Source organism: Monodelphis domestica, chromosome 4 (assembly GCF_027887165.1).
Source record: "Monodelphis domestica isolate mMonDom1 chromosome 4, mMonDom1.pri, whole genome shotgun sequence".
Lineage (NCBI taxonomy): Eukaryota > Metazoa > Chordata > Mammalia > Didelphimorphia > Didelphidae > Monodelphis > Monodelphis domestica.
Window position 1 is genome coordinate 8,505,450 of NC_077230.1, and position 9,104 is coordinate 8,514,553.

Sequence of the window (9,104 nt, forward strand, 5' to 3'; positions counted from 1 at the left end):
CTCTAAGAGAATATATTCATTTTTGCTACATAGGTGACTCTGTATTGTAAACCCAGATCTTTTGCCTTTCTAAATATCATATTCCAAGCCTTTTGATCCTTTAATGTAGAAGCCACTAGGTCCTGTGTGATCCTGATTGTAGCTTCATGCTTTTTCAATGGTTTCTTTCTGGCTGTTTGAAATATTTTTTTTCTTGGCTTGGCAGCTCTTGAATTTAGCTATTATGTTCCTGGAAGTTGTCATTTGAGGATTTCTTTCTTAGGGTGATCTGTGGATTCTTTCCATTTGAATTTTATTTTCTTGTTCAAGGATCTCTGGGCAGTTATCTCTGATAATTTCTTGTAATATGATGTCCAAGGTTTTTTCTTGATCATTGTTTTCATGTCCAATAATTCTCAAATTGACTCATCTAGATCTATTTTCTAGGTCACTTGTTTTATCAATAAGATATTTCATATTTTTCCTCTTTTCATTCCTTTGATTGTTTGTTTGTTTTGATTTCTCATGAAATCATTGGTTTCTAGATGGTCACTTCTGATTTTTAAGGCCTGATTTTCTTCTGCCTGTTTTTGGTGTTCCCTTATTTCTTCTTGCATCACTTTCATTTCTCTTTCCTCCCTTTCCTCTGCCTCTCTTAATTACTTTTGAGTTTTGTTTGTTTGTTTGTTTGTTTTTACTCCTTCCAGAATGTATGTCCAATCCATATTTTTCTTTTGGACTTGCCTCTGGCTTAGGTATATGCTTTTGATCTCATTGATCTTGATCAGGTCAGGGGCTATGTACTTGATCCAATCAGGCAGACCTTTGATTGTACTGTCTTGGAGCTCTGCCCAGCTTTAGGCAAAAAGATCAGTACTTAGTATTACAAACCACCCCCAAAGTGTGAGCTAAGTCCTTATCTGAAGCCTAGACTAAAATTCCCTGGGCTGGGTCTCAGGACTTCCCTGCAAGTTTGAAATTTCAAGGGGTATGGGTTGGCTTATACCACTATTTGTTCAGGCAGGATCTCAGGATATGGATGTTGGCTTGGGTGTAGGTTTCTGAACCTTGGTCAGCATATGTGAGGTGTGGAGGTGTGGCTTACTCTTGGTTTACTCTTCCCTCCTTGCTACAGCTTCTTGCTGGCTCTCCTCTCTTCTCACCCCCGTGCCCCAGATGCTCTTTGCCTATCTTTTGGGTTTTTCTTTTCTTGAAAGTTGTTTCACTCTGTCTCACTGTTGGTTCTTTCACTCCTGTATTCATTTTGTGGTGATATTTTAATCTTTGTCTGAGAGGATTCTCATGGTGTAATGGAGTTGCTCTGGATTACTCCACCATCTTGACTCTTGGCTTTGTATTTTGAACGGAGAGTTTCATATTGTGTTTGAAATAGCTCATTCTCTGATTGAATTAGATTGTTATTCAACTCCATCCTTTGATTTAGAACAAAGTCAGGGTGCTAATCTGTCAACAAACTACTTAAGATAAGGAGGAGCAATGCATACTCTGGAAGACACCAGAGCCCTCATGGCTTCCTGACACCTGGAAAATGCTTACCTCTTATCCAATATGACTATTAGTATCTGGAAGACCCACCTCTGATCCAGACTTAGGTCAGTCTCCCAAATCAGAGGGATTAAGAAAATTAACATCACAAATAACTTAAAGGAGACTTGGGGAAAGGAAGTAGAGCTCTTTGACTAGGATTTTTGGAGCAAGAAGGTGTTTGGGGGGGAGTGCTAGGTCCAACAGCCTGGTGGAGGTTTGGTAAGGGACTGGGCAGCCACAGGTATTAAGATGTCTTCTCTTTCTTTTAATTTATTGAATAATTATCATTAAAGATGCAGACTCCAGAGAATTTTAATTTTAACAGGGTATAGTTTTAGACTGCCCTTAAGAATGATTATATTGGGTCACAGTTTCCTCAACAGGTGAGGTGGAGAGCCAACAATTCTTCTACAATGTGTTATTTTCCTTTTTGGCCATATTAGTGAATCTGAGATGTTTCCATTTGTATTTCTCTAATCAATCATGATTTGGAGCATTTTTTCATAAGACTAGAGACAGTTTTAATTCCTTGCTGGAGTCTTTTTTCTAGTAAGATTTTTGCATTTATATTCATTAGAGAGATTGATCTATAGTTTAAGTTTTCTTTCTCTGTTTTTGACCTGCCTGACTTTGGAATCAGTACTATATCTGTGTCATAAAAGGAATTTGGTAGAACTCCCTCTTTGCTTATTATGTCAAATAATATATATTTTTTATAATATTGGGATTAGTTGTTCTTTGAATGTTTGATAGAATTCAATTGTGAATCCATCCAGGCCTGGGGATTTTTTCTTAGGGAGTTCTTTGATGGCTTGTTCAATTTCTTTTTCTGATATGGGGTTGTTTAGGTACTCTATTTCTTCCTCTGTTAATCTAGGCAATTTATATTTTGCAAATAGCCATCCATATCACCTAGATTGCCATATTTATTGTGATATAATTGAGTTGAATAGTTTTTAATGATTGCCTTAATTTCCTCTTCATTAGAGATGAGGTATCCCTTTTCATCTTGGATAATGTCAATTTGGTTTTCTTTTTTCCTTTTTTTTAATTAGATTGACCAGTACTTTCTCTTTTTTATATGTTTTCCCCCAAAGTTACCAGCTTCTAGTCTTATTTATTAAATCAATAGTTCTTTGACTTTCAATTTTATTAATTTATCCTTTGATTTTTAGGATCTCTAATTTAGTTTTTATCTGAGGATTTTTAATTTGTTCACTTTCTGTTTTTTTTTATTTGTATGCCCAATTCATTGACCTCTGCCCTCCCTAATTTGTTAATATATGAACTCAAGGATACAAATTTCACCCTGAGTACTGCTTTGGCTGCATCCCATAGATTTTGAAAGGATGTCTCATCATTGTCATTTTCTTCAATGAAATTATTAATTTTTTCTATGATTTGTTCTTTAACTATCTGATTTTAGAGAATCATATTGTTTAATTTCAAATTAATTTTTGATTTGCCTCTCCAGGTACCCTTACTAATTATTATTTTCATTGCATTGTGATCTGAGAAGGTTGCATTTATTATTTCTGCACGTGTTTGCACTGTTTTTATGCCCTAGTACATGGTCAATCTTTGTGAATGTGCCATGTGCTGCTGAAAAGATATATTCCTTTTTGTCCCTGTTCTATTTTCTCCACATATCTACTAATTCTAATTTTTCTAAGTTTTCATTCACTTCTATTACCTCTTTCTTATTAATTTTTTGCTTTGATTTATCTAGATAAAGGAAGGTTCATGTCTTCCACTAGTATAGTTTTTCTATCCATTGCATCCTTGAGCTCCATTAATTTCTCCTTTTAGAAATTTGGATGCTATGCCATTTGGTGCATACATGTTGAGTACAGATATTTCCTCATTGTCTATACTGCCTTTTATCAGGATGTAATTACCTTCCCAATCTCTTTTGATTAGATCTATTTTTACTTTGGCTTTGTCAGATATCATGATTGTGACTCCTGCCTACTTTTGTTAAGATTAAAATCACCAAACTGTGGCAGGTAAAAATTAATTTCTCTGCTAGAAGTATTATATTTTATGAGGTTTATTAAGGGTTAAGAATTAAAGAAAATACAGAATAAGAAAGCACGTGTCTAGAACCAGGGAGCCCATTCACAACCATTCACATCTTGCCTGCTAGGTGGAGAGCCACGTCTACTCAGAAGTGGAAGTAGGAAGAGAAATCATTAGGCTTTTACAGCCAGTTCAGTAGGCTTTTACAGCCAGTTAAATAGGAATTTTGATCTCACACAGGTGAAATTCTCAGTGAGATTAGAGGGCATCTCGTGAACTAGATCGAGGACTTCTGGGGATTGAAGTCCAGGGTTCAAATCTCCATTTTTACACTTTTTCTCTGTTGATTCCCAATAGATTTGGCTCCATCCTCTTACTTTTACCCTATATGTGTCCTCCTTCCTCGTGTATATTTCTTGTAGACTGCATGTGGTAGGGTTTTGGTTTCTAATCCACTCTGCTATTCGCCTGTGTTTTATTACCTTTTGATGATTCTTTTGAGTTCTGTATTTGGGCATCAAATTTTCTGTTCAGGTCTGGTCTTTTCTCTATAAATTCTTGGAATTCTTCTATTTTTTTAAAATGATCATTCTTTCTCCTGTAAGAATATAGTCAGTTTTGCTGGGTAGTTGATTCTTGGTTGTAGACCTAGTACCCTTGCTTTCCAGAATATCATATCACCTTTTGGTCCTTCAATGTAGATGCAGCCAGGTCCTGTGTTTTCCTCACTGTAGTTCCATGGTATCTGAATGACTAAAAAGGGAGATTTGAACCCTAGACTTCAATCCCCAGAAGTCCTTGGTACTTCCCAGAATTCCCTATAATCTCACTCTACCTGGCGAGATCACAAGGAGTATTTAACTGGCAGCAACGCCTACTTTGCTCTCTTCCATTTGCAAGGATGTAGTAAGTAAGCTAATCATGGGGGTTTTGAATGGGTTAATCAGTCCTAGGCACATGGGTTTCTTTTTTGTATCTTCTTTATTCCTTGATTTCTAATAATCCTTAATAAACCTCAGAGACTAATTTAACTTTTATATAGGTCTACAACCAAGAATCAACTACCCAGCAAAACTGACTATATTCTTACAGGGGAAAGTATGGTCATTTAACAAAATAGAAGAATTCCAAGCATTCCTAAAGAAAAGACCAGACTTGAACAGAAAATTCAATGCCCAAACACAGAACTCAAGAGAATCACCAAAAGGTAATTAAGAAAGGAGAGAAAAAACCCAACTTTTTTTAAGGGACCCAATAAGTTGAAATGATTTGTATCCTTATAAGAAAAGAGGATATTAGCAAATCTTAAAAATTATTATTACCTGGGTAGCTAGAAGAATTATACTTAGAGAGAATAGTGACAAACTGTATAGGATGAAATGCCAAGAGATATAGATAGATAGATAGATAGATAGATAGATAGATAGATAGATAGATAGATATACTCTATGTATGTATGTATATATATATGTATACACAAATATATATATATATAGAAACATACATATATATGTAAAACTAGAAGTAAAAAGAAACTGAAATTAATACTAAGAGAAATGGGAAAAGAGACAAAATTGGGTAAATTTATATGTCATAAAGAAGCCCATGGCAGGAGTGGGGGAGAACACCAGTATACTGGAATGGTAAAGAGGTTGGAGACAGGAAATACTTAATTCTTCCATTCATTGAAACTGACTCAAAGAGGTAAGAACAATATGATCCACTGGGGCAGAGAATTGATTGGCATCCTATAGAGAAGTAGAAGGGTAACAAACGTACTGATGGGGAGGGAAGTGATACAAGGGAGGGAGAGTGTAGGGGTGGAGTAAAAAGACCCTAAAGACAAATAAAAGGGGAATAATAAGGGGGGAAGGGAAGCAAAATTAGGTTGGGAAATAGGGGGACTGATTAAAAAATAAAATGAAGTCGAGGAAACAACTTTTCCAGATCATGCTAAAAGGAGACAATATTACTCTACTACTCCTCCTCTAGAAGTATATGATCAGTGAAGTAAAAAGGCACTCAGAAAACAAAACTTTTTTTTCCTCAGTTAGTCACTGGGCAGCAAATAGTTCTACACACTTTTCCATGATATTTTTGTCTTTCTTTTATGATATTTTAATAAAAAAATGGGATGCTCTGGGGTTTGTTTCTATTTTTTAAAATTCTACATTAAAAAAATCTTACAGACGTCTTCTATCAAGTTCTGAAATACTGAATACTGAATCTCCTTGCTCAGGGAATTTGCCTTTGCCTTCAGAACCTCATTCTTCTGTTCTAGTTCTCGGCACTCCCCAGATAATGCCTCCTGCTCTGCCCTCTTTTTCTGCCTATAAATGTGTGGCAGTAGTCTTTTTCTGCTCCACTTAAAATATCTGTCTACTTTTTTCTCTTTTTTGTCTTCCAGGGGGCAGTTATCAGACTTGAGGTGGGCAGAGAGAAAGGTAGGTTTGGGGGATAAGAATTCACTATTTAACAAAAACTGCTGGGAAAATGGGACAACAGTCTGGCAGAAAGTATGTATAGACCAATAACTCATACTCTATTCCAAGATAAGGTCAAAATGATATATGAGTTAGACATAAAGGTTATTAATGCTAGCAAATTAAGAAGCATAAAATAGATTACTTACCAGATCTTGGAAAAGGGAAGAATTTGTGATCAAACAAGAAGAGAGAACATAAGATATAAAATGAAATTAATTTTGATTTTTTTAAAAGGATTTTGTACAAACTAAACCAATGTAAGATTAGAAACCAAGGTTAGAAGGGAAACAACAAACGGGGCACAAATTTTTATAGCAAATTTCTCCGATAAATGTCTCATTTCTCAAATACATTGAGTATAGAGTCAAATTTATAAGAACACAAATTATTCCCCAATTGAGAAACGTTTAAAGGAAATGAACAATCAGTTTTCAGATGAAGAAATCAAAGTTATGAACAATCACATAAAAATGTTCTAAATCACTCTTGATTAGAGAAATACAAATTAAACATCTCTAAGTTACCACCTCATGCCTCTCAGATTATCTAAAATGACCAAAAACAAGTCTGAGATACCATCTCACATCTATCATATTGGCTAATAGTACAGTAAAGAAAAATGATAAATATTGGAGGGGAGGTGGCAAAATTGGGATACTAATACATCTTTGGTAGAATTATGAACTGATCCAGATATTCTGGAAGGCAATTTGGAATTATGTGCAAAGGAGTATATGGGCAACCACCACTCAATTTGCAGTTCTTTACTACCACAAAAAGAGCTGCAATGACTATTTTGATACATATTGGTCCATTTCCCCATTTTCCCTTGATCTCTTGCTAAGAGATCTAGTAGAATGGTATTGCTAGATTAAAGGCTATGTACACTTTTAGATTTATGTTGATTTTGTTATTGATATCGTCAATGTGAGTGAGAGTCTTCCTAATGTTGAATATCCCTGCGTTCCTGGGATAAATTCTATCATCTCCTTGAAAGTATTTTACTTAACATTTTGGCCTCGAAATGCATTAGGGAGAGTGGTCTATATTTTCTGTCTCTGCTTTTGCTTTTCCTGATTTAGGTATCAGCACTCTATTAGAGTCATGAAAGGAATTTGGTAGAGCTCCTTTATTTTTTTAATGGAAACTAAGATATAATATATATATTAATATAAATAAAATAGTTATTAATCCAAAGATTCACCCAAAGTTGTGAAGTTGCATAGGGTCCCAGAATCATGTGAGTGTCACAGTATATCACAGTCTCAAAATTCTAGAGCTCAAAGGGCCATCAGAGGCATCTAGCATAAATTTTCATTTTAGAAATGCTTGAGACCCAGAGAGGTTAATTTAGATTGTTAGAGGTTAGGAGACCTTTGATACATGGAAAACAAAAGAAAATGCATGCTATGAAATATCATGGTTATATGACTTTTTTAGGACTGGAATCTTCATATGTATATTCATTTAATGTTGAAGCATATAACAAGTGGGAGCAACCTGGTCCAGAACCCAGAAAATCTTTCTAGTCCTGACAACACCACTGACTCACAGCATGACTTTAGGCAAATAATTTAATTTTTTTCAAGTACAAAAATGTAAGGATTGAACTAGATGATCTTTAAGCATCCCTCTAGCACTATGATTCTACGAATTAGTTTTCAAGTGTACCTTATTACTATATTGAAGGTGAGCAGTAGAGGGCACTAAGAGTACGTGAAAAACTCAAAAACCAGCATAATTTCCTCAGAAGATCAAGGATTTGCTCTTTTTTTTTTTAGATCTGAGAGCTCATCTATTCTAATCAATCTCCTTCTTTTCAAGTAGCCCAGGCTCAAGGCTGGAACATTTGCAGAAGACTCTCCTCACTGACCTAAAAGAATGATGCCTTTATTTGTTCTTGCCTGAAAGTCAATTATTGAGAAAACTATTTTTCTTCTTTCCTAATTGGAGAAAAAAACATGTGCTTCCAGACGCTTTTGTGGGAGAAACTGAAGAAAGAGAAAACAAACTTTGGAAGCCACAGAGTATTAGTGATGGTCTTCATGCAGAATTTTCTTAGCACAGGGTCAATGTGGGGACAAAATGACGCACTTGCAAATTACTGAAAGTTAACAAGATATTTACAAAAGGGACCTGCTTCCCTGCATCTGGCAGTCAGAGAGGCACTGAATGACTCTGAGTGGGACTTTTCATGCCTTGCAGAGAACAGAAAGTTACATCAGGAAAACAGGAGACAGGTGCCTGGAATGTTTTTTTTCCTGTTAGGGAAAATTAATCTGTGTCCTAAGAGATAAAGAGGCATCTCGGGTCTCATATGGAATCATCGGGAAATGCTGGTTGATTGATATTAGTCCTATCACATATGGGAAAGTTAGTTTAACATGTCTTTGGTTTCCAGTTTGCCTCCACAGAATACATTGGGGAATTCCCCTTCCATGAGATCAAAGCATCTCTCTTGTTTTTTCCCAATGGAAAGGCTCACTTATTCTGTGTCTTCTGGTATATTCTTGACTATCTAACTTCTCTAATTTCTGCTTGATAAGTTGTAAAACTCAGTTTTAAAACCACATCCTCAGAAAGCTTAGGAATCCAGGTAGTACTTTTCCATGGATAAATAAAATACACTTCTGTAGAACCAGAAAAATTCCATTCCAGTGAAATCATGTTATTTTAGTTGCACCTACACATGTACAGTCCTGTGAAGTCAGAGGAACTAGTTTCAAATGTTTTCCCTGATATTTTCTTCCATGTAACTTGGGCAGATCTGTAAAATGAAGAGATTGGACTAGATGACCTTTGAAATACTTTCCGGTTCAAATTCAGTCATCCTGTCGTCTTAAAGCAGAAATCCACATATGCCACTTTAACATTTTACTGTATTTCCAAAAGGTTACATTAATTAACCATTTAAATTTCTTCATGTATAAAATAAGGGAATGGATCAAAGCTTTAGAATTCCTTCTGAATATATCTTATAATTATATTTTAATAAATTAGTGGATTTTGTTCTTTTTTGGTAATAGTATAACTTACATGTAAAATATCTCACTTATTTTTTTCCTCTAAAAA